General features: G+C 41.5%; 1 long non-coding RNA gene across 2 annotated transcripts; it reads left to right on the top strand.

Moving 5' to 3' along the window:
- The first annotated feature begins 3,131 nt into the window (after positions 1-3,131).
- Positions 3,132-14,194, top strand: LOC140728288 (uncharacterized). Of its 2 annotated transcripts, none has more exons than XR_012099042.1 (3): positions 3,132-3,311; positions 9,948-10,366; positions 13,958-14,194. It is a non-coding gene; the product is annotated as an uncharacterized lncRNA (long non-coding RNA). The 2 variants fall into 2 exon arrangements; XR_012099043.1 differs by having other exon boundaries at positions 13,961-14,194.
- The last annotated feature ends 12,121 nt before the right edge of the window (positions 14,195-26,315 follow it).

The raw sequence follows: 26,315 nt of genomic DNA on the forward strand, positions 1-26,315 counted from the left end.
ACCTATCTGATATGTCTTTGGACTGTGGGAGGAAACCGGAACACCTGGAATAAACCGATGGGGAGAACATAGAGAGACTCCTTACCGAATGGTGCCAGTACTGAATTCCAAACTCTGGAATGCCATGACCTGTAATAGCTTTGCACAAACTGCTATGCTGACGTGGCTTATCTCTCTGAAATATCCACTGTCCCTGCAGGCATCAAGGCAATCACCATCATTCTGGTGCCCAAGAGAGCAACAGCAACTGGCATTTCTGATTACTGCCCAGTGGCACTGACTTCAAGAATCATGACAGGCTGTGAGTAGCTTGTAATGGATCATTTAAAATCCCACCTTCCAGCTACATTGGACCCTTTCCAGTTCGCCTACCAATCAGACCAGACCACTGATGATGCCGTAGCTTCAGCCCTCCTTTCCGTCCTGTCCCATGCAGAAAACGATGCCGCATGCTCCAGAATGTTGTTCATCGGCTTCGGCTCGGCATTTAACACAATAATTCTTCAGAGGTTGGTGAGTAAACTGTTCCTGCTGAGACTCAACACTCTTCTCTGCAACTGGATCTCAGACTTCTTGACGGAAAGATCCCAATCAGTCTGAGTTGGCAGCAACATCTCTGGCTCCTTGACGCTAAGCACTGGTGCTCCCCACCCCTAGGAGTGAGTGCTCAGTCCGCTGCTGACTCATGACTGCGCTGCCAGATTTGCTGATGTTACCACAGTGGTTGGCCTCGCCTGCAACAATGATGAGTCGGCATACTGAGAGGAGATAGAGAGGCTTGTCAAAGGGTGCGAGAACAACAACCTGATTCTCAACGTGGACAAGAGAAAAGAGATGATTGTGGACTAGGAAGGCACAGGTTGACCACTCTATATTGCACATTAATTCTCTTCCGTGGAAAGACTGAAGTTCCTTGGGTGTGCACATAATGGATGATCTAGACCCACAACACTTCCTCACCAGTCAAGATGGCACAGCAGCGACTATGCCTTTTGCTGAGTTGAGGCAGGTAAAGCTCCAGCCCCCGTTCTTTATACAGGAGCACCATCAAGAGTGTCCTTTCTGGCTGTATCATTGTGTTGTACAGAAGCTTCAAGGCAACAGACCACAAGCCCATGCAGAGGACAGTAAAAAGACGCTCACCCATATTTGTGACATTTACCAGGAACATTGCAGACAAAGGGCCCAAAACATTGTTGAGGATTCCCTATCACAATCTCTTTGACCCACTGCCATCAGGAAGGAGGTACAGAAACATCAAGACTAGGTCTCCAGCCAGGGTAACTCCTTCTTCCCTCAGGCTGTGAGACTAATGAATAGCCTGCCACCACCAATGTCTCGTCACTAGACAGTGAGCTGTTTACAGTTTACCTGTGCTTTGCTTTACTACATGTGTTTTGAATTATATTTTACTAAATTATTTGTAGAATAATATATTTAGTTTATGTGCTAAGTGTGATATACGTTGTGTGGGTTCACCGTGGCCCAGAGGAATATTGTTTCGTTTGCATTGTAGTTAGATGACAATAAACATGAACTTGAACCTTCCGAAGGGGCATGGTGATCATGTCAGTGATGGACTGGTTCGTCAAGGTGGCGCACTTCATTACTCTCCATCAGCCACTGAGATAACAAAGCTGGTTCTCCTAGATGTAGTTCACCTCCATGGTTTTTTTAGGGTATTGTATTGGACCAGGGCTCACAACTCATCTCCCCGCTTCTGGGATGCCTTCTGCTCCCTCCTCTGCACCTCAATGAGTTTGTCCTCTGGCTATCGTCTACAGAGCAATGCTCATTCAGGAAGAGCCAATCATCAAGTGGAGAAGTTTCTGCACTGCTTCACAGCCTCTAAGCTTTCCACAAGGAAGAGCATCTGCTCTGGGTCGAGCTGTCCCACACCTCCTTTGCCATGGGTATGTCACCCTTTGTAGTGCATTGTGGCTACCAACCCGCATTGTTCCCTGCAGAGAAGCCAATGATGGCGGTGCCACCCGCCTAGGCCCTGGTTCACTGCTGCTGGAATGTGGTGCTAGCTGCTGCCAGGCCAATTGTCATCAGCACCTAACCAGACTACTCTGGCATGGGGACTATATCTGGCTGTCCACAGAGATCTTCACCTGCAGATCAACTCCTGCAAACTCTTGCCCTGGTTCATCAGTCCCTTCAAGATCCCCCTTTGCATCAATCCAGTCACTTACTATCTCCAGCTGCCACCGTTCCTCAAGATCGCACCTACCTTCCACATGTCCTGTCTCAAGCCCATGTCCATGGACCAGTCAACACTCTGGAATCTAGAATGGTGGAAGGTAGTCCAGTGTAAAAGGTTCACAGATTGATGGATTCGCCTAGTCTTGGATGGTGTGTGCAGTACCTCATCAACTGTGAAGGGGTCAGTCTGGAAGAGAGGTCTCATCTTGCATCCATCTTGTGGGGGGGGGGGTGGTGACCTGTTAGAGTTGTACATGCAGGCATCTCTCAATCTCCACACAGCTAACAGGAGTCATCTGCACTCATTTCCAACTCATTACCTGCAGCCTATTTAAACCCTGCTCTCATCCACACTCCTTGTTTTCCCATCAAACCAGCTGGCCTCAGTTGGTGGCTCCAAGCCTTCAGCTACCTTGTCGTTAAGAATCCATTCTCTCTTGTTTTGTGGCCAATCACAGCTTGTTATTTACATTTTATTATCAAAGTGATCACTGCCTGCTAAATTGTCTCTACTGCTCTTATTTAGGTCAAGCCTCCTCTATAGTTCCTGACAATAAAGGGTTAGGGAGCATTTACCCAGGGATAATGTGAAACAGAGATATTTTGCTTTTTTCCTCCTTCATTGTGAAATTTCTCCTTTTAATCCTAATGCTGTAAATTAAATGATTTTGGAAAATTCGGTGTCTAGCTTGCGGATTATCCCCTCATTAATTTTAGTGAAATGGTCAGTAAGCAGAAAATAATACATCCTGAATATGTAAATGCCCTTTGGCTAAACGTAATTGGTACTTGTGCAGAACGAAATGTCTATGTTGTTTTCCTTTCCTTCTCACAGCTTTTGGGAATGGTTTAAAACCTCAGTGAATGACCTCATTTCTAGATCTCCATCTTCCAACAGAGCACAGCCGTACTATTCTACTCTGCTACGTGTGATTGAGAGGACCTTTGGCTCCTTGCTAATGAATTTCAGATGCTTTGACTATTTGAGGGAGTGTAGAATCATCAGATGTCTGAAACAAATTTTATTCCACGTTGATTACATTATCACCCTTCGGCAGAGTTAGAGGAAGACAACATTAATCAATCTGGAGTTGATATTGAAGGTAAGGGCATTTGACGAAAAACTGTGGCACAGTCTCCAAGGACAAGAAAGTTTTACTTGGACATTAGTATAATTAATGGGCTTTTTAACTGAAAAGATTACAGAAAACAGGAATCTAATGACTCATTCAGAAATCTTAGCTGAAGCGTAGCCAGGACTTTTGCAGTTCCTCTCTGGCTGCTTCCAACTCCAGAGAGTTGGCCTCACTCGATTCGGCAAGATCAGCTTTAAATATTTTAGGAGACATTCACCTTCTTTAACAGCAACCAGCAGCAAACAGTAAAGCAAAATGTATATTGTCTTCCTTTGGATAAATTGCATAAACTGCTTTTTCCCCAAGTACCGAGAAGTGGTTTCAATAAGCTGTTTCTTATAAGGTCATAAGACATGGGAGCAAAGTTAGGTCAGTCAGCCCACTGAGCCTGTTCTGACATTCCATCAGGACTAATTTATTATCTCAACCCCATTCTCTTGCCTTCTCCCTGTAACTTGTGATGCCCTTAATAATCAAGAACATATCAACCTCTGCTTTAGACATATCAGATGAACTGCCCTCCACTGCCATCTGTGGCAATGAATTCCACAGATTCACTGCACTTTGGTTAAAGAAATTCCTCCTCATTTCTGTTCTAAAGGGATGTTTATTTCTGCTGAACTGATAACAGCATCACAGGGACATGTTTCAATATATCTACACCATTTTTGATTAATGGAACAATTAGCTGTTTTACCCATTTTGTTTTATAATCTAGTAGAAAATTTATCATCCAGAATTAGGTAAAGTGAATTATGTCATTGAATCTGCATTATATTCCAAAGAACTTTCCATTGCAAGTTTCAGGACATTGTTTGTCAAAAGTGTGAGTTAAAAGATTTGAGCTTGAATAATTTGGTCCAATAAAACAATTTTTTTTCTCTCTCCATAAGATTCTTTCTTCAGCCAAACCCTCTTGTTATTGGATGTGCACTTGGAAAACAATATTTTCCATTTAAATTCCTCAAAATTTAAAGCAACTGTTTTAATTCCCCTTTGACCTTCAAAAAGAACCATGCCTGGTTTCCTGGTTTCCACAGAACCAGTGCATATTCCTGAAATCATTCTAATGAATTTTTCTCACACTATCTCCATGGAATTCATATGCTTCCACCAACGTGGTGCTTACAAAAAGGCACAATGTTGTTCAGAGGACAAATGCGATATATTCCAAAAATAAATAAAAACAGAAAATGCTGAATAAAGTCTGCAGTCAGGAGTATTTACACAAAGGTAAACAGAGCAAATATTTCAGTTTCACAATCTTTCATCAGAACACCATCATCGTCTATTTTTATTTTCTATTCCATTTGAGATGTGACAATTGATTTATTTACTTTTCGGTAATTTCCTTATTTTTGTATTTCACATCTACATTTATACATATAAGGATATATTTTCTCTTAACTGCTTTGTCTACTTGCCCTGCCACGTACAAGGCTTTCTTCATTCTTTTTTTTTCAGAATTCCCTTTATCTGTTCCATTTTTAAAACTGTAAGATGTAGTTTATTTTCATCAGTTCCTTGCAGGATGCATCACTTCTCACTCCATTACTAAAATTGATTTTTCTTCTGATCTATTAGTTTGGAAGTCAGTGTACCTTTATGATCCTGTCCTCATTGCTATTCATGAGATTTTCATGTAATGTGTCAATTGAAAAAATTGTAAGCTCCCAGATCACTAACATGTATTGGAAAGTACAGAACTACTCTTTGGGGAGCAGCTCTGCATAATTTCCCTTCAGACAAAGAAATCAACTATTCACCACTACTCTTTGTAATCTATCCCTTAACCATTGTTTTCCACTGTCCTTATAATCCTTTGGGGATCATGGATTGCTAATGTCTGTGCTATGATACTTCATCAATTATCTTTCAAGAGTCCACTGATTAAATTAACAAATGCTTGAAAACTGAGATATACATATGAGCAGCTTTTTATTTCAGAATCAGTCAGAATCAGGTTTAACATCACTGGCATGTTTTGTGAAATATGTTGTTTTGCAGCAACAGTACATTGCAACACATAATTTAAAACACTATAAATTGCAATAAATTAATAAATAAACAAATAAGTATTTTTAAATATTTTTTGTTTATTTATTTATAGTTAATTTTAAAAGTGCTGCAAAAATAGAGTAAAAAAAGAAAAACAAATGATGAGATAGTATACATGGGTTCTTTGTCCATCACGTGGTAGAGGGGAAGATTCAGTTTTATTATCACTAACATATGTCATGAAATTTGTTCTTTTGTGGCAACAGTACAGTTTTTAGTTTTTCCACTCATATAAGCAACAAGCTCTATGGGGAAAAACTGTGCTGAAACTATTAGATCTCATACACATTATCTTACAATATACAGAGACCTTCTGATCCATTGTGTTTATGCTGGCTCTCAGAATAATCCCATTGAGCCCACTCCCCTATTTATTTCCCAGCCACCCTTGCTGTCAATTTCCATCAATTCCGCTCCAAATTTTTAACATCACTTATATTAAGAGTGATTTGGAATCATGAATCAACCTACCCACCGCGTCTCTGGTATGTGGAAAGCAATTGGAGCTCCCATAGGATACCTACACAGTTGCAGGGAAAATGTGTGATCTCCATACAGCCAGCATCAGAGGTCAGGATTGAATGCTGGAGCTGTGAAACAGTAGCTTTTAATACTGACGTCCAATCCTGATATGTTCAAATGGCTGGGATTAATGCTACTGTCATCTTACTCTGTACTGATTGATCAGTCATAGCCCATTTTAAATCATTTTACCATTTCTTGTATCTCTGATATTGCAACTAATTCTTCTAGCTCATAATCTGCTTTGGGAAACTATCTGTAGTGAGGCTGCAGTGTGTCGGAACAATTATATCATTACATACTGCAGCAAACTATGTGGCTAGGGTGTTCTGGGATAAGTATTAAAAGCTGTTCTAGTTTTTAAGAAAGGACTAGTTACTTTGTTTAGCTGGTGAAGATTTTAGCCATTTGTCAAAAGGTTAAACAAGTTTTAATTAAATTATGCTATCTAATTCTCTGTGACAGATAGTTTAATATTTACGTTGTGAATACTTTTTAATGATGAAAATAATTTGTCCCATTCCTAGATAATATAGCATTCTTGTTTTTCAGAGACCATGTGGGCATTGTGAACTGCAGAAATTCCTGAGCAGGAAATTGCTGGGGTCTATACTAACAGCTAATAATAAACCAGGGCCATGCTGTTCCTTCACTGCTTACAACACAAGTTTCTTCAACTGGTACTTGCTTAATTTATATAAATGCAAAATCACAAATAGGGACAAAATTAGTTGATTCACTGATTACATGCCATTCAAAAATAGTGCCATCATACACAGAATTGATCCTTTTCCCACTAACCATACTTGAAACCTTTCCCCACCACCCAACCCACTGCAAATAATCTCCTGCTATGCACAACTCATGAAATCTGGGAAATTAACTCTTTAAGATCATGACCTTAGCAAATTCCACTCTGCAAATGTAAATATCCATTTCATGCAGGAATTAGTCTATTTCCCTTTTAATAATGTGCATTGAATCTAAAATCTAATTGCTAGACTTTTGTTTCTTCAAATATCTTTAATCATTGAAGAATCTCCTCATAAGTAAATAATTCATCTTTGGTATACAGTAGTCACACTTAATATTTCACACCCTCTGCGAAGTTCACAATTGGCTGCAATTTGTTAAAATACATAATGCTAAAGCTGTGTAATATAAAGGAAGGCCTAGAGGCAACTTACAAAATATTTTTCAGCACAGAAGTGCTTTTGTTTTCAGGAGTTATAGTGTATGTTTTCTTTCACACCAAGTAGACTGAAATGCAGCAAATAGTCAAGATCTCTTTCCTTCAACAAGAGGTCAATAACTATAGGGCTTTGATTGTAGGTAGTTGATAGAAGGATTACAGGAATTAATTTTCACTTCAGGACTTTCTGGAACTTCCTACCTAAAAGGCAGGTGAAGACAGAAATCCTAAAAATATTTAAAAAGGTAGCTGGAGGAACACTTGAAGGGTCCTAACCTTGAAACAGTGCACTGGCTGGGACTGGTCTTAGTAATAAACCTCCGTTTGTGTTTAAATAAATGCTTACTACATATTAACATTTTCATAGAGGGCTATGGGTAAGCCTAGTAATTTCTAAGGTAGGGACATGTTCAGCACAACTTTGTGGGCCGAAGAGCCTGTATTGTGCTGTCGGTTTTCTATGAAGACATTAGAGCATTAAAAAAAGAAATATGTTCCTTAAATGACTGCAGACATTAACTTAATTTCAGTTAATCTTGAGCTGATCAAAGTTTCCAAATATAATTGCTGTTTCTTTATATATTTCCATAAACAGTTTGCTCAGTGTTTTGTGCACATATCAAGAGCTGCTAGCTCCACTTCCTATTTCTCAACTTAATCCATATGTTTTTTCTTAACAATCCTCAATTTTAGAGTGGTATATTAGTGTATTGGTTAGCACAACACTTTACATTGCCAGCTGTAAGATCAGGATTCAATTCACACTACTGTCTGTAATGAGTTTGTATGTTCTCCCCATGACCACGTGGGTTTCCTCCTGGTGCTCTGGTTTCCTTCCATATTCCAAAGACTTACAGGTTAGGGTTAGTGAGTTGTGGGCATGCTACATTGGCACCAGTAACATGACAACACTTGTGGGCTGCAGCTGACACATCCCTGAGACGAATGACAGATTTTGCTGTGTTTCGATGTTTTAATGTTTCGATGTACACGTGACAAACAAAGCTGTTCCCTTAATATTTTATTAACACAGGCACCCACCACATATGTGATTGTTTAATTCACCTAAAATTTATGAATTTCAGCTTGGAACTTGAGCAACATCTGCATTATCATCGGTATAATCCAACCCAAGTTATTAATGATACTATATCTTCTTTATATCTCTGAATAGTTTGTGAATTCACATATCTATCATTCAACTTAAACTCTTTTTTATAAAGAACATTAATTTTTTGTCCCCAGTTAATTTGTACAAGCATTTAATATTCCATAGCCATTTTCACAGTATTTTTATTGTTCTTTCACATCTGTTTCTCTCGCATTCCTCCTTACATATATTGTCCCACTGTTGATTTCAGATAAGCCTCCTGGGCCAAGAAGTTGGATATCACGTTCTTTTGGCACACTTAGCTTGAGCTTTGTATTTTCACTAATGCCCAGTCAAATCTCATGCAAAAATATGTGAAACTGGCCAGAAGTCATTTAAAAGCAGATCTGTGGCAGTTTGCACATAGAATCACACATTAAAACTGGACTTGCCCTGTTCCCATCAGGAACTGCTTAAAATCTTGCAGCTGCTGAGTGATTACCTTGCTTATCCTGGGATAGGATCAGACCATAAAGTAATGCTTCACTGAACAAGCCGCTCAAAACCTGCCAGACACGTTAGAGGATGTAGCATCTAGTGAATAGTGAATAGCTGGAAGAACTAAGTTTGGATCAAAAAAGTAGTACAGGAGAAGTTGAGGAGCTTGCACATTGATAATTATCATTAAGCTAAAGAAGGTACAAAAAGTATTCACAGGAACATTGTGAGTGGCACGGTAGTATGGAAATTAGTGTAATTGCTTTACAGTGCCAGTGATCTGAGTTCGATTCCTGCTGCTGACTGTAAGGAGTTGGTGTGTTCTTTTTTGGTGAACGCATGGGTTTCCTCTGGGTTCTCCAGTTTCCTCCCACATTCCAAACATGTCTGAGGCGGTTGATTGGTCACATGGGAGTAATTGAGCAGGGTGATCTCACTGGGCCAAAAGTGCCTGTAACCATGTTGCATGGACCAGCACCAATATGGCCTGAGTAACGAGCGGAATAGGCCAGCCAGGCTGTTTTCCCTAGAGCAAAAGAAGCTGAGGGGTGACAGTTCATAAAATCTGGGGCATAGATAGGGTAGATGGCCAAGATCAGTTTCGCAGAGTAGGGGTGTCTAAATCTAGAGAGCTAGGTGAGAGGAGGAAGATTTAAAGGAGACCTGAGTGGCAGATTTTTCACACAAAGTATGATGGGTATTTGAAATGAGCTACCAGAGGAGGAGATAGAGGCAGGTAACAATTTAAATGTTTTAAAAAATAATTGGACGGTGATATAGATAGAAAGGGTTTAGAGCAGCCTTTCTCAAGCTTTTTGCCCTGGTGGAACGCTTGAGATAATTTTCAGGTCTCAGGGAACCCTTGCATAAAAATTATTATATCTACAGTTCACAGTACATTAGCATGAGCAGTAAGTTGTAGATACAATAATCCAGAAATAATTGACAGAGAATGAATTTTTAGCTAACCCTTCTTGAAAAAGTGGGTAGTTAAGCTTAGCTTACCTTTCTTGAAATTAATCTATTTCTTTCCCTTTCATAAATTCTAAAAATTCATAATAAATTTCTATTAAATAACTGGCCAAAATGGAATTTAAATTTTCTAAAGGTATGCTCGGTAGATTTAATTTAAATAAAGGTTATATATTTATTTTAATTAAAATTATTTACAATATGAAAATATATTTGCAATGTTGAAGCAGTACATTGTAACAATGTCCGTATTTTCTTTTTTTCTTACAAGAGAGATGAAACCCCTCACGGAGCCAACCAGTACAGATGCCAACACAGTTCTTCCAAGACAGAAATTTTGTTTCCAGATCTGAAAGCAAAACATTAAATATATCTTGGCTTGTTTTGGGAAGCTCTTTGCAACAGAAAAAGTTTTATTGAATTTCACCGTAATTTACAAATCTTACAAATGCTATAACATGACATTTATTGGTGAAATCTGTTGACTCATCAGCCTGGATAGAGAAGCTGTTGTTTTTCAGTTTATCACACAAAACTTCTCCAGCACCATGTGACATGTCATCAGTACGTCGACTTCTCATGCTCTTTGAGAGTGAAACATTTTCAATTTCCCATACAGCACCTTGTCCCATAATTTTACATGCTGGCATTATTAGGTTCTCACCAACTGTGTGACTTTTCCTTTTCAAGGTAATAACTTCTACTACTCAATAACTTACATCCTGATGTTTTTTTACTGTGACTTTATTAACAAAAGCTTTACTCTGTTTGTTTTGAGATTCCAATAGCTGTTTACAATAATCAGCACTTTTATGTGTCGTATGGCTGTGATTTGTAGTTCAGTGTCTTTTCCATTTTGCTGGAGCCATTGCTGCATTTGTAAATAGTTTGACACAATGGAACAGGACAACTTGATCACCAGTCCATGCAAAACCCGGTGATAAGCAGCTTTCATTGTAAATATTGACTGTTTTGTGTCAATTCTTGCAGAATAAGAATAGCATATTAAACAACTAAATGAGAAAACCACAAAACATACGAAAGCTTCACAATGCAATTCACTTCTAACCTACACAATCCACCTTTTGCAACGTTTACAACAACAGCAAAGCAGCATGCCAGCAGCTGTGTCACAGCGCGTAAAAATTCCTTCTTTAGAATGAAAATTTCCTTCCAATTTTCTACTACACTGGGAGAGTTTGTTCACTCCCGTGAGTGTACCTTAGTTGGTATCCTTCTATGCCTCTGTGATTCGAGCACTCATCTTGATACTTTGCAAATGTTGTGAGATTCACTGCCTCTACCATCCTCCCAGGCAGTATACGCCAAACTCCAACTATTCGCCGGATAAAAGAAAATCTTCCTCCTTCTCCTCTCTGCCTTAGCTTCAACCTATTTCTCTGGTTATGAAGCTTCTGCTAAGTGTAATTATCTGTTATTGTCCACCCTATGTATGCCTCTTCTGATTATTACAGGCCCAGCAAGTGCCCTCTCAGCCTTTTTTGCTCTAAGAAAAGCAAACCCAGTCTGTTCCATCTTTCCTGATAACTGAAGTATCCCAGAGTTCTGAAAGAGATGGCTTTAGAGATATTGGGTAATTTAGTTATTAAGTCCTATCATTCCACAGAGTCTGGAATTATTCCTTTGGATTAGAAGGTGCAAATGTGACTCCACAATTTAGGAAAGGAAGGATGGACAAAATGCAAATTTACCAACCTGTAAGCCTAATGTTGGTGATAGAGGAAATGCCAGGATCTAAAACGAAGGATGTAATAATAGGACTGATTGAAATGGTTAATAGTGTAATGGGTGTTCACTTACAAAGGCCCCAAGGGGCTTATTGCTAACCTCAGCTTCTAGCAGCATGACATTTCTAGGGGTCAGAGTTGTTTTTGACAAAGTTAAAACTGGAGCCAATATTCCTTACTCAGCCTCTAGTCATAAGCAAAGGAACAATGAGTTTCTTGTTGGCCCATGATTTAACCAATGGCCTAATTAAACATTACATTCATCTGGCCTGACGAATGAAACGAAAACATCACATGCAGGTGATGTCAATTAGAGGCAAAACAGTATAAATATTATAAAGTGGTTAGGAACAACAAGAAGAATGGCAGAAGCACAGGGTGATAAAAAAAAAATCTTGAACTCATTCCACAGCCTTAGGTTTCATGACAGATGACTTGTTTGCCTGCAACTCATTGGTACGTCCTTTTGATCTGCAAGAACTGAACCTGCGTTTGGAAATCTCTTTGCCTAAATTTAAATGTCTATCATGAAAACTGAAATCAACGATGTTTGAACTATGTTAGCTGGAAGTATCCTCTCCTTAGTAGGTGGTGGGGGAGGATGCATCACTTAAATAGTGGGTATTGGCAGCTGGACCTCCCAGAGAGACTAAACAGGGAGGTAAGCTACTCTTTGATGTATAGGTTGATACATTCTAATCTCCCTACAGCGAGGGGACTATATTGGACAGGGGTTAAAATCTCTTTCTGAGTCTAGAACCTCATGGGCAACAAACACAGTATCATCACAATAGGTTTGAGTATCTCCTGGTGTCCTTTGAGAATATGACGTGAATGTGATGAGGCAGGAGGTGTGAAACCAGTAAATGTGTTGCATTTGGATTTTCTTGGAATATTAAGTAATGCAGATAAGGTTGATCAAAGAGATGAGGGCACATAGAATTGGGAATAATGTATTAACAAGAGTTGAGACTGGAATTGGTTTATTATTGTCCCACACCTATGCACGTTGTAAATATTTTATCTGCAGGCCATCTGGACAGATCACTCCAACATATTTACAACAAGCTAATTAAAAAGAACAACAGAAAGCAGATATACACTCAGTGACCACTTTATTAAATACATCTGTAAACCTGCTCAAAAAAGCAAATATCTAATCAGCCAATTTTGTGGAAACAAGTTAATGCATAAAAGCATGCACACATGGTCAAGAGGTTCAGACCAAACATCAGAATAGAGAAGTGATATGATGCCAGTAATATGTGGAATGATTGTTGGTTTGAGTATCTCAGAAATTGCTGATCATTTGGCATTTTCACACACGATAGTTTCTAGAGTTTACAGAGACTGATACAAGAAATATCCACCGATCAGCAGATCTGTGAGTGAAAGTGCTTTGTTAATAAGAGAGAAGTCAGAGAAAAATAGCCAGACTGGTTCAAGTTGACGTGAAGGCGACAGTAACTCACAACCATGCGTCACAACAATGGTGTGCAGCAGAGCATCTCTGAACACAGCACATTGAACCTTGAAGTGGATGGGCTACAGCAACAGAAGACTACAAACATTTTTTTTAATTCCCATGCTTAATTACTTCATCTCTTCTAATCATCCTGCTTAAAAAATAAATGCATTATGTACTTTATACCAAAATAGCTCTTACCATCGCCAGGCTCTTTTCTCTCAAGTTTTAATTCCAGTAAACAAAATATATGATGTGGTCTAATCCATGGCTGGATTTCCATTGAATCGGAATTCGCACACACCTCTTGGCCTTCCACTCCTCACTGATCTCCCTGTCACTTGTTATTCAGTTTATGTTCTGCAAGTCTTCATTGAATCAAGCTCTTGCTATAAATTAAAACGATTGGAAATCAGCTGTTAACTATAGCTCTTTTTCAAGGAATTTGAAATTGACAATGTCTCTTTTAATACGAGTAAAGAAACTATTGCCTTTGGGTCGGCAATTAGAAACTGGATTGCATAGCCTCATAATTTCTTCACTACAACATTTGATTTCAACCTGAAAAATCAATTATGATGCAACCATCAGAACTCCTATTGAGTAACAGGGGCACCACAGTAACACTATCGCAGCTCAGAGAATTGGAGTTTAGGTTTCAATTCCAGCATCCTCTCTAAGAAGTTTGTGCATCCTTCCTGTAAATGTGCCCAAAGACATCAGTGGGTTAATTGGTCATGATAAATTGTCCTGTAATTAGGTAGAGTTAAATAGGTGGGTTGCTGGGCGGTGCAGTGCAGCGCAGCTCATTGGCCCAGAAGGGCCTGTTCCTCGCTGTATCTCTAAATAATAATGTAACACCCTGGTAAAAGTTTTACTGCTAATGTTATAGGGTATTTCCTGTAACACTCTTTCTGTAGAAACAGTGTGTGGGTTACTGTTAGAGACAAGGAATGCTTAGAAATCTAGGCCATCCAATCAGGAGGGTGGAACAGGGAGAAGGTTCTAGAGATGGCTGGGGGTGCAGTTTTGTGACTGACACTGGTGTGGGTCCTTGTCTTTGTTCAGCAGGAGATGAAGAGAGAAGACACTGGAGTGAACCAGTCACAGGATTCGATCCGGTGGGAAAACGCGATTCAATGGACCCAAGGCACGGAGGTCTACCAAGCATCGATGAATATGGCTTTTGGAAGATTTGAGCTCCAACCTGTGTATATTTGACTGTTTAGTTATAATGGACCTTTTTTGTTTATTTTTCTTTCTTTTCTTTACTCACTCTTTGGTTAAATCAACATTTCACAAATATACTTCTTTATAATCTTATGCAGTGTGTGATCTGTTATTTCTTGCCGATGGGCTATGGCAGGGCAGTAAATCACAGAGGATGCACACAAACGGGGTACGGGTGGGTGAGAAATCTCAATCTCACGGATTTGGTGGGACCAAAGTTGTATTCACCCTAGATGTACAAAGCCAGAGAAAGGTGGGTTTTCTCAGCACTGAGACCAGTAGCTGTTGGCAAGGGTCTAATGAGCCGTTTCTAGAGACGTCCAAATAAAAAAGGGTTTCATTTTGGGGGCTTAGTCCTAGGATTGTGTTCACTTGATGCCCTAAGCATTGATTAAGTATGTTTGTGTTTAAACCTGTGTTAAACTATTGCCCTGGAAAGTGATCAAATACGTGTTTATGGACGCTGCAGGGATTAAGCGGTGGTGCGATTTAAAGAGATTATCCGTAGCTAATGCTTGTGTTCTGAGCGAAGTGGATATCCGCAACCCAGATGAATTGTTGATTAGGGTTTTAAGCACTGGTAAAGCATTAGGAAAAGTTACAATCATTGAGTGACAGTTTGACCAAGCCGTAGAAGAAAATGTAGTGTTCATTCAGACTAGTGCTGACGTAACAGCAGCAGATCTGCTTGTTACCATTGGGGTCCTGGGACACATGGGTCCATGGGCTGTCCATACTTTCTGAGAAGAGGGGAGAGTGGGCAAGGGTACTGAATTGGAAGATGAGTTTCCCATATCTGAGGATGAGGACTTTATAGACAAATTGCTCTCATTTCTGTCTAGCGAGGAGAAGGAGTGGGCTGGTGTGGAAGGTCAATTAAGTCCTCCAGCGAGGGGTGAAAATTGTGTGTTGGTATCAGCCCGTACATCCCAGGCAGATAAATAGCAAAGTGCACTGGCGGAGAGTCAAAGTTATCATAGGCCAAGGAAGTTCTCAGCAGTGAATCCCACCCCCGAGGAGGAGGAAGAACAAGAGACTTGGGTGGAGCAGTCCTCTCAGATGCAGGATAAGTGGCAGTGCTCTGATAATGTGAAAAGAGGTCCGGCTGCTGAAGTAGTGAGGTTGTTAAAGGCAGTTAGCCCCTTAGCTACTTCCGTGGGCTACATGCAAGCAGTAGAAAACATTTTTGGCATGACAGGAAGCCCACTTGAGCTTATGACGGGGTTTAGGAGCGTGTTTCAGCAGAAGAGGGAGAAACTTTCTGCCCACATTTTTTGGCTAGAGAGACAGCTGCGTTGCTTGCGGCACAGAGGGGCCTTCGAAATGGCTGAGGTGAATCAGTGAAGAATGGACCAAATGGCGAAAGATGCACGGTCACAGGACATGATCGCTTTCGGCCTCCCAATGTCTCCTAAGATGCACCCTCACTTGTTGAGTTGATCAGAGAAGTAAGAGAGGAGGAAAATGCAATGGAGGAGCAGTAGGCCTCTGTCAGCAGGGTACAGTCCTCAGTAGTAGCTTCTGTTGCTGAAGTCACCCCTGATGTCCCACAAACTGGGGTGTTACAGGAGTTCGTGGCAGATTTCAGAGCCGAGGTATCTCGGTTGTTATCGGCGGGTGCTGCCACCGGGCATGACAAAGCCGAGAGGGAGCTGGACCCACTGATGGGACGTACTGAGCAGAGGGCTGCTACTGAACAGGGTCCCTCATAAAAGGGAGCAGCCGGTATAGTCTGTTACAACTGCGGTGAGGAGCAACAGCTCAGGAGGAAATGTGAAGGATGGGAAAACCTTGGGAAAGTGAGCCCATAGTTACTTAAGCAGAAAGGAAAGTCAGGAAACCAGGGAGACCCAGTGAGGGAATGGCCTGGGGAAACATTCCAATCAATATATCAAGGAAAACAATAAAGTGAAAAACCCAATTCACTTTAACAAGGAACTTTGGGGTACACCCGTTCTAAACCCATCGTGTTATGGCCTGGGGAAGTAGGTAGAGTAGGTAGCTTACCTGCTGGTACTGGTGAGGCCCGAACTGCAGAAGCCATCAGTTGTACAGGTAAGCAGGATGACAGTGATTGTCAGGAACACCTCGGAATGGGAAGTCACCCTCAGGCAGGGAATGCCAATGGCACACCTTTTTCTGACAATTGTAATGTCTAGTTTTTTTGTGTGACAAGCAGGAGAGAAACCATCTCATGGAAAGGGAAAGTTGACAGCTAAGCCATTCAACTTTGGTGATTCCCTGGTACCTGGAGGTTGGAAGAGCTGAATGACAGAGAAGATGTTGAAGTTCAAAGATATCTTATCTACTGACGAGTTTGATGTGGGTTGTTCCATGAGTACTTGCCACACCATCTGAGTGACGGAGAATATCCCTTTCAGAGAAATGCCTCAGAGGCTGGCACCAGCCGAGGTGGAGGATATTTGGTAGCATCTGTGGAAGCTGAAGGAAGATGGGATTATCACTGAATCCACAAATCTCTATGTGTCCCCCATAGTAGTGGTGAGGAAGAGGATTGGGAAGGTACAGATGAGTGTGGATTATCAGACTCTGAACAGGAGTACAGTCCTCAACCAGTATACGGTCCCGAAAATTGAGGATGCATTGGCCTGCCTGAGTGAAGTGAAGTGATTCAGTCTGCTGGACCTATGGGGTAGGTAATATCAGATACCCATGAGTGGGGCTGACAAAGAAGCTGGCATTCATATGCCCACTTGGATTCTTTCAGTTTGAAAGGATGCCCCAGGGCATATAAGGAGATCCGGCTATTTTTCAGCATGCCATGGAGAAAACGGCATATGAATATGAATATGAAGTTCGGGATATGAACTTGCCTGAGGTGCTGATGTACCTGGATGATCTCATAGTGTTTTGGTCTAACTTGGGATAACATGAGGTGAGGCTACTGAAGGTGTTAGGCTGCCTGAAAGCTGAAGGGTTAAAACCATCTCTGGACAAATGCCAGTTCTGTAAGAAGTCTGTCAGCTACATTGGGCACATAGTCTCATACAATGGAGGAGCTACAGATCCATCAAAAATGGAAGTGGTAACCACATGGCCAATGCCCTCGAATGTGAGTGCCCAACACCCATTCCCTGGATTCTGTGAGTACTATTGTGAAGGACTTCTCTAAAGTGAGTCACCCTTTGAATCAGCTTCTGTGCGGTTATCCTCCCTTGGGGAAGAATGGGAGAAGGACGAAAGAGAAGATGGTAAGAGTTTCTTAGCTCTTCGGAGTCTTCTGGAGAAAAATGGGATGCAATATGTGACGAGGCCTTTCAGTTGCTGAAGGAGCTGCTGATGTTAGCACCTGTGTTGGCTTTTGCAAACCCCCAATTTCTGTATATATTGCATATAGACACCAGCAGAGAAGGTTTGGGGACACTCTGTATTTGGATCTGGGCACAGGGTTGTGACCTATCCTTTTTTTCAGCCAGTCTGTCACCCTCCAAGTGAAACTACCCCATGCACACATTGGAGTTTCTGCCATTGGAATGGGCTTTGGTGCATAAGTTAAGTGAATATCTATAGGGTGCCAAGTTCAAAGTGAGGAAGGACAACAACCTATTGATTTATATCCTGACCTCAGCAGAAGTGGATGCCGCAGGCCATCGTTGGTTGGGATTTCAGCCTGAAGTACCAGCTGAGGAGCCAGAACATGAATGCGGATGCATTGTTCTGATGTGTGCATGAAAGGCTGGAAATGGATGGAGAGTGGGAGAACATTCCTGCTCTGTAGATAGAGCAATGTGCCAGTTCTCTATCACAGGGAAGTCAGAGGCAAGGCAAGGACAAGATCGAACGGTGCGTCATTTGGGAGCTTCTGGTTGTGCCATTCCAAAAGCTTACTGCAACCTAACCGCTCTGAGTACAAAGCAGTTGCCTGAGTTGAGTCCAGGGGAAATGGTCACCACTCAGTGAAATGACCCTTGTATAGGTACTGTTAGGTCCACTATTACGGAAGAGGATATGACCCAAGCTGAAAAGATGAAACACCCTGCCATATCTCTACTGCTGAGAGAATGGAACAAACTGGAGTTGAGGAACCAGATTCTATATCGGGTCAGATCTCCTTCAAACAGGCCTCGGCGTTTCCAAATGGTTCTATCTAAGAAGTATTGGAGGAATGTATTGAAATCACTTCATGATGATTCTGGTCATTTGGGGTTGGACAACACCTATGGATTGGTCAGAGATTGGTTCTACTGGACCTGAATTACTGATTGCTACACCAGAAATGCTCAAGCCTTCCCTACAAAGGATCAGAGGGCATCCATCATGGCCAAAGTATCATGGGAGAAGTATTTTGCTCATTATGGACTACCCAAATCATGTTTTTGCACAAAATTTAATCTATTCAATATATGAATACTGTAATTTATTTATTTATTTATTTATTTTTATTAGTGTTTTTTTTCTTCTATATTATGTATTGTATATATTATGTATTGAACTGCTACTGCTAAACTAACAAATTTTACGACACATGCCGATGATGATAAACCTGTTTCTGATACATAGCGATCAGAGAAAGGATTTTGACAGTAGGCTCATACATGAGTTACTGAGCATGCTTGGAGTTCAGAAGTCGAGGACTATGCCTTATCACCCTCAGGGTGATTCCCAGCCCGAGAGGTTCAACTGGATGTTGTTAGACCTGCTCAGAACCTTGGAGATCAGCAAGAAGAACAAATGGAGTCAGGATATTGGGCATCTGGTCCACTGCTACAACTGTACACAGAATGAAGCTACTGGACACTCGGCCATATTACTTGATGCTTGGGCGTGAAGCAGAGTTGCCTGTTGACCACTATTTTGGGACTGGTGGGGAAGATTTGCCACAGAACACCTATCTGAAGAATGTGTCTGACATGAGGAGGGAATTGCTTATGAACTAGCAGAGGTCTTTGCTATCAAGCAGAATCAAGGAAATAAGAGGAGAAATGATCAAAAGATTGGGTTTTCACAACTGGTGCCTGGAGATAGAGTTCTCATAAAGAATTTGGGACTACCAGGGAAGCATAAAGCTGGCTGACCACTGGGTGGCTACGCCTTATGCCGTGGAGGGTAAGATGCCAAATGTACCAGTTTCCTGGGTGAAATCAAAGGATGGGAATGGACCTGTCAAGATTCTCCATGGGAACCACCTTCTAGCTCTGGTGCAAGAGCTGCATGTTGACCTAGTGCCTGACAGGGACCTTACAACTAGTAAGAGGACTCTGCAGCAACATGGGAGAACAGAAGGTCAAGCAGTAAAAGGCCTAGAAGAGACTTAACCATTGAATGTGGTAATGGGGAAATGAGGATGAGGAAATGGGGGTATGGTATATGCTACCCTATGCAAACTCCCCAATAATTGACAAAGAGATTCATGAACCTCATCATAGATGAAATGGAGGGGACTAGTAGTGGACAGGCAGGCTTGTAGCTGGACAAAAAAGGGAGACTGGGCACTAAAGTGACTGGGAATGAAGCTGAGCTCAGTCATGTGATGGGGGACTTGAGTTGCCGGAAGGCATGAGTAATGGACGGGTGAAGCCTCTCCACATAGACAGGAAAGATCCCAGGGAGTGTCTGAAACTGAAGAGTGAATGATGGGGTAAGAAGTTCTCAGAGAGTCAGGAAACCTCCAGGTAGGCTGGCCTATGTCACACTGGGAGAACAGAGTGCTGCACCTGTTCTCCGAGTGAGATATGTCACTACTATTTACAAATGGATTGGAGGTTCTGAAATCACAAAATTGCTTTGACAACATGGTATTAATAAGGGGATGATAACTTATTTTAAAGTCACGAGGACATGACTAGTTTGGTGGGGGTGAGTGCAAGGTTTTCATGCTAATGTTGTAAGGTATTTCACGTAATGGTATTTCTGTAGAAACAGTGTTTGGGATACTGTTAGAGATAAGGAATGCTTAGGAATGTGGGCCATCCAATCAGGAGAGTGGAATGGGGAGAAGGTTCTAGAGAAAGCTGGGGGTGCATTTTGGTGACTGACACTGGTGTGGGTCTTTGTCTTTGTTCAACGGGAAATGAAGAGAGAAGACACTGGACAGAACCAGTCACAGGATTCCATCCAGTGGGAAAATACACCCTAGACGTATGAAGCCAGAGAAAGGTGGGCTTTCTCGGCACTGAGTCTGGTGGCTCTTAGTGAGGGCCCAACAAGCTGTTTCTAAAGATGCCCAGTAAAAAGGGGATTCAATAAAAAAAGTTTGATAAGTTATACATGGAGGAACATAAATATATATATGAGCTAAGACACACTTAACTCATCTGTGACTCTGGTCCATGGTTGATTGTCAAAACTCTGCACCTGATATCTGCTTCCTTGATAGTTAAGGGAGATGTGCTTGAGCAGGCTCAAATTTATGAAGTCTGGTAACAGAAATCCACCTCGGAGAGATACTCTTTAAGCAAAATACTTGTTCTTCATGAGCAGGAGATCTAACCAGGTGAAGAAGAAAAGTGGTAATTGTGGTTAGATTAGAAATGTTAATGAGGATAACTAATTTACTAAGATTGCACAGTACCAAATGTCAACTGTATCATATCTGCTCTTCCAAGGAGTTATCGTGGACCCAACAGGTGAAAAAAAAAATTCCCTCTATCCTGTCAGTTTTCATAATTCTGTTAATTATTTATCTTTTCATTATGCCAGGTTATAGTTAATATATGATTAATCTTCTTGTAGTTAATAATCTCTAGAAATAATTTAGAAAAAAATCAGTTTGGCAAAACAAGTACCTCCATCCCTCACCTGGAGGGTCTCAAAGCTCTCCACTTCTTTTTGGATTCCAGACCTAACCAGTTCCCCTCTACCACCACTCTCCTCCGTCTAGCGGAATTAGTCCTTACTCTCAATAATTTCTCCTTTGGCTCCTCCCACTTCCTCCAAACCAAAGGTGTAGCCATGGGCACCTGTATGGGTCCCAGCTATGCTTGCCTTTTTGTTGGCTTTGTGGAACAGTCCATGTTCCAAGTCTATACAGGTATCCGTCCCCCTCTTTTCCTTCACTACATCGACGACTGCATTGGCGCTGTCTCCTGCATGCATGCTGAGCTCGTTGACTTCATTAACTTTGCCTCCAACTTTCACCCTGCCCTCAAATTTACCTGGTCTATTTCTGACACCTCCCTCCCTTTTCTTGATCTTTCTGTCTCTATCTCTGATATAGTAGATAACTACTGATATCTACTATAAGCCTACAGACTCTCACAGCTACCTGGACTATTCCTCTTCCCACCCTGTCTCTTGCAAAAATGCTATCCCCTTCTCACAATTCCTCCGTCTCTGCCGCATCTGCTCTCAGGATGAGGCTTTTCATTCCAGGACGAAGGAGATGTCTTCCTTTTTTAAAGAAAGGGGCTTCCCTTCCTCCACCATCAACTCTGCTCTCAAATGCATCTCTCCCATTTCACGCACATCTGCTCTCAACGCATCCGCCCGCCACTCCGCTCGGGATAAGGTTCCCCTCGTCCTCACCTACCACCCCACCAGCCTCCAGGTCCAACATATAATTCTTCATAACTACCGCACCCTCCAACGGGATCCCATTACCAAGCCCATCTTTCCCTCCCCCACTTTCTGCTTTCCGCAAGGATCGCTCCCTACGTGACTCCCTTGTCCACTCGTCCCCCCCATCTCTTCCCACCGATCTCCCTCCTGGCACTTATCCTTGTAAACAGAACAAGTGCTACACATGCCCCTACACTTACCACCATTCAGGGCCCCAGACAGTCCTTCCAGGTGAGGCGACAGTTCACCTGTGAGTTGGCTGGTGTGGTATACTGCGTCTGGTGCTCCCGGTGTGGCCTTTTATATATTGGTGAGACCCGACACAGACTGCAAGACCATTTCACTGAACACCTACGCTCTGTCTGCCAGAGAAGGCAGGATCTCCCAGTGGCCACACATTTTAATTCCATGTCCCATTCCCATTCTGATATCTCTATCCATGGCCTCCTCTACTGTCAAGATGAAGCCACACTCAGGTTGGATGAACAACACCTTATATTTATATTTAGAAGGAGTGGATTGGGACAATTTGTTTTATGGGAAGGATGTAATAGAGGAATGGAGGTCATTTAAAGGTGAAATTTTGAGGGTACAGAATCTTTATGTTCCTGTTAGGTTGAAAGGAAAGGTTAAAAGTTTAAGAGCACCATGGTTTTCAAGGAATATTGGAAACTTGGTTCAGAAAAAGAGGGAGATCTACAATAAATATAGGCAGCATGGAGTAAATGAGGTTCTTGAGAAATATAAAGAAAGTAAAAATAATCTCAAGCAAGAAATTAGAAAAGCTGAAAGAAGAAGCGAGGTTGCTTTGGCAAGTAAGGTGAAAATAAATCCGAAGGGTTTCTACAGTTATATTAATAGCAAAAGGATAGTGAGGGATAAAATTGGTCCCTTAGAGAATCAGAGTGGACAGCTATGTGTGGAACCGAAAGAGATGGGGGAGATTTTGAACAATTTATTTTCTTCAGTATTCACTAAGGAGAAGGATATTGAATTGTGTAAGGTAAGGGAAACAAGTAGGGAAGTTATGGAAACTATGATGATTAAAGAGGAGGAAGTACTGGCACTTTTAAGGAATATAAAAGTGGATAAATCTCCGGATCCTGACAGGATATTCCCTAGGACCTTGAAGGAAGTTGGTGTAGAAATAGCAGGGGCTCAGACAGAAATATTTCAAATGTCATTAGAAACGGGGATAGTGCCGGAGGATTGGCGTATTGCTCATGTGGTTCCATTGTTTAAAAAGGGTTCTAAGAGTAAACCTAGCAATTATAGGCCTGTCAGTTTGACATCAGTGGTGGGTAAATTAATGGAAAGTATTCTTAGAGTTGGTATATATAATTATCTGAATAGACAGGGTCTGATTAGGAATAGTCAGCATGGATTTGTGCGTGGAAGGTCATGTTTGACAAATCTTATTGAATTTTTTGAAGAGGTTACGAGAAAAGTTGGCGAAGGTAAAGCAGTGGATGTTGTCTATATGGACCAGTAAGGCCTTTGACAAGGTTCCTCATGGAAGGTTAGTTAGGGAGGTTCAATTGTTCGGTATTAATATTGAAGTAGTAAAATGGATTCAACAGTGGCTGGATGGGAGATGCCAGAGAGCAGTGGTGGATAACTGCTTGTCAGGTTGGAGGCCGGTGACTAGTGGTGTGCCTCAGGGATCTGTATTGGGTCCAATGTTGTTTGTCATATACATTAATGATCTGGATGATGGGGTGGTAAATTGGATTAGTAAGTATGCAGATGATACTAAGGTAGGTGGCATTGTGGATAATGAAGTGGGTTTTCAAAGCTTGCAGAGAGATTTAAGCCAGTTAGAAGAGTAGACTGAACGATGGCAGATGGAGTTTAATGCTGATAAGTGTGAAGTGCTACATTTTGGTAAGAATAATCCAAATAGGACATACATGGTAAATGATAGGGCATTGAAGAATGCAGTAGAACAGAGTGATCTAGGAATAATGGTGCATAGTTCCCTGAAGGTGGAATCTCATATGGATAGGGTGGTGAAGAAAGCTTTTGGTATGTTGGCCTTTATAAATCAGAGCATTGAGTATAGGAGTTGGGATGTAATGTTAAAATTGTACAAGGCATTGGTAAGGCCGAATTTGGAGTATTGTGTACAGTTCTGGTCACCGAATTATAGGAAAAATATCAACAAAATAGAGAGAGTACAGAGAAGATTTACTAGAATGTTACCTGGGTTTCAGCACCTAAATTACAGGGAAAGGCTGAACACGTTAGGTCTTTATTCTTTGGAGCGTAGAAGGTTGAGGGGGGACTTGATAAATGTATTTAAAATAATGAGAGTGATAGATCGAGTTGATGTGGATAGGCTTTTTCCATTGAGAGGGAAGATTCAAACAAGAGGATTTGAGAGTTAGGGGGCAAAAGTTTAAGGGTAACACGAGGGGGAATTTCTTTACTCAGAGAGTGGTAGCTGTGTGTAAAGAGCTTCCAGTAGAAGTGGTAGAGGCAGGTTCAGTATTGTCATTTAAAGTAAAATTGGATAGGTATATGGACAGAAAAGGAATGGAGGGTTATGGGCTGAGTGCAGGCCAGTGGGACTAGGTGAGTGTAAGCGTCAGCACAGACTAGAAGGGCTGAGATGGCCTGTTTCCGTGCTGTAATTGTTATATGGTTATATGGTTATACTCCGTCTAGGTAGCCTCCAACCTGATGGCATGAACATTGATTTCTCTAAATTCCGTTAATGCCCCTTCTCCCACTCTTACCCCATCCTTGATTTATTTATTCCCCCTTTTGTTTTCTCTCTCTGTCCTTCACTCTTTGCCTGTCCTCCATCTCCCTCTGGTGCTCCCCTCCCCCTTTCTTTCTCCCTCGGCCTCCCGTCCCATGATCCTTTCCCTTCTCCAGCTCTGTATCCCTTTTGCCAATCACCTTTCCAGCTCTTAGCTTCACTCCTCCCCCTCCTGTCTTCTCCTATCATTTTGGATTTCTCCCTCCCCCTCCTACTTTCAAATCTCTTACTATCTTTACTTTCAGTTAGTCCTGACGAAGGGTCTCGGCCTGAAACGTTGACAGTGTTTCTTCCTATAGATGCTGCCTGGTCTGCTGCATTCCACCAGCATTTTGTGTGTGTTGCTTGAAAGCTCCATTACAATTTAGATATTTTCTGTGCCAGGAACAGAACACTAAATCTGTGATGTGTAGCAAGGCATTAGATGCCTGTGGCCTGTTCTTTATATTAAAAAAAGAATCAGGTTGTTTTATTGTCATGTACACCAGGGTGCAATTATGTTCCTTGCTTACACAAACTTACAGAATAAGCAGTATGCATGTTAAATGTACTATGTATAATAAATACTGTAAATAATACACATGGTCATAAAAATATAACAGACACAAGAGATTTTGCAGATGTTGGAAATCTTGGGAACGCACACAAAATGCTGCGGGAGCTCAGTAGGTCAGACAGCAGCCATGGACAGAAATAAACAGTCAATATTATTTCCATCCATGGATTCAAATGGCCAGCTAAATTATCCCTTATACCTACACGCTGTCCATGTCCTTCCATTTCCCTCACATTCATGCGTCTATCTAAACATCTTATAGAAGTCCTTAATGTATCTGTATGCCTCTAGCACCACCTCAGGTAGTGCATTCCGGTAAACCCACCACTCTGCGTTTAAAAAAAAGAAACTTGCTCCTCACATCTCCATTGAAATTACCACTCTCACCTGCAATGCATGCCCTCTGGTATTTGAAATTTAGTTCTTTTTTTTAAAAAAAAGGTTTGCAGGCTTGTAGGAATGGTTTTGGGAACAGAGAGGGGAGTTAGAGTTTATTCTTCTTTGGCAGTTTAGGGACAGGGATGTGGGGGAATCGGAGGAAAGGCCAGAGTCTAAGTTTAAGCTCTGCTCCACATTTGAAGGCCAGTGGCATGGGCACGATTGGACATCGAGCCAGCAAATCGACGAGGAAAGTTCAGAGTTCGTCCTCCAAGAGACCAGAGTTCGAGGCCTGATTTTCGGGGTTCTGTCATCAGCAAGTACAGCATATAGCTGGGAATTTAATCTCCAAGGATACACATTATATCTAAAGGTCAAGCAGATAAAAGGGATGGGGTTGCTGTGTTGGTTAAACAATAAAATCAAAATATTAGAAAGAGGTGACACAGAATTGGAAGATGTAGAATCTTTGTGGATAGAGCTAAGAAACTGCAAATGTAAAAAGCCCCTGATGGGAGTTATGTACAGACCTCCAAACAGCAACGAAGATGTGATCTACACATTACAATGGGAGATGTGTTTTCTATCTCAAAAGGGCAAAGTTAAGAAATTCATGGAGAATTTCAATATGCAGATAAATTGTGAAAATCAGATCAGTGCTAGATCCCAAGAGAGAGACTTGTAGGAAGCCTACAAGATGGCTTTTTACAGCAGCTTGTGGTTGAGCCCACCATAGGATCAGCTATTCTGGATTACGTATTGTGCAATAAGCCAGAAATAATTAGAGAGCTTAAGGTAAACGAATCTTCAGGAGTAAGTGATCATACTATGATACAATTTATCCTGCAATTTGAGAAGGCGAAGCTAATGTCAGATGTACCAGTATTACATGGAGTAAAGGGTATTACGGGGCATTGGTGAGATCTGGCCAAAATTCATTAGAAGGCAACACTAGCAGGGATGACAACAGAGCAGCAATG

Source organism: Hemitrygon akajei, chromosome 5, assembly GCF_048418815.1.
Source record: "Hemitrygon akajei chromosome 5, sHemAka1.3, whole genome shotgun sequence".
Classification (NCBI taxonomy): domain Eukaryota; kingdom Metazoa; phylum Chordata; class Chondrichthyes; order Myliobatiformes; family Dasyatidae; genus Hemitrygon; species Hemitrygon akajei.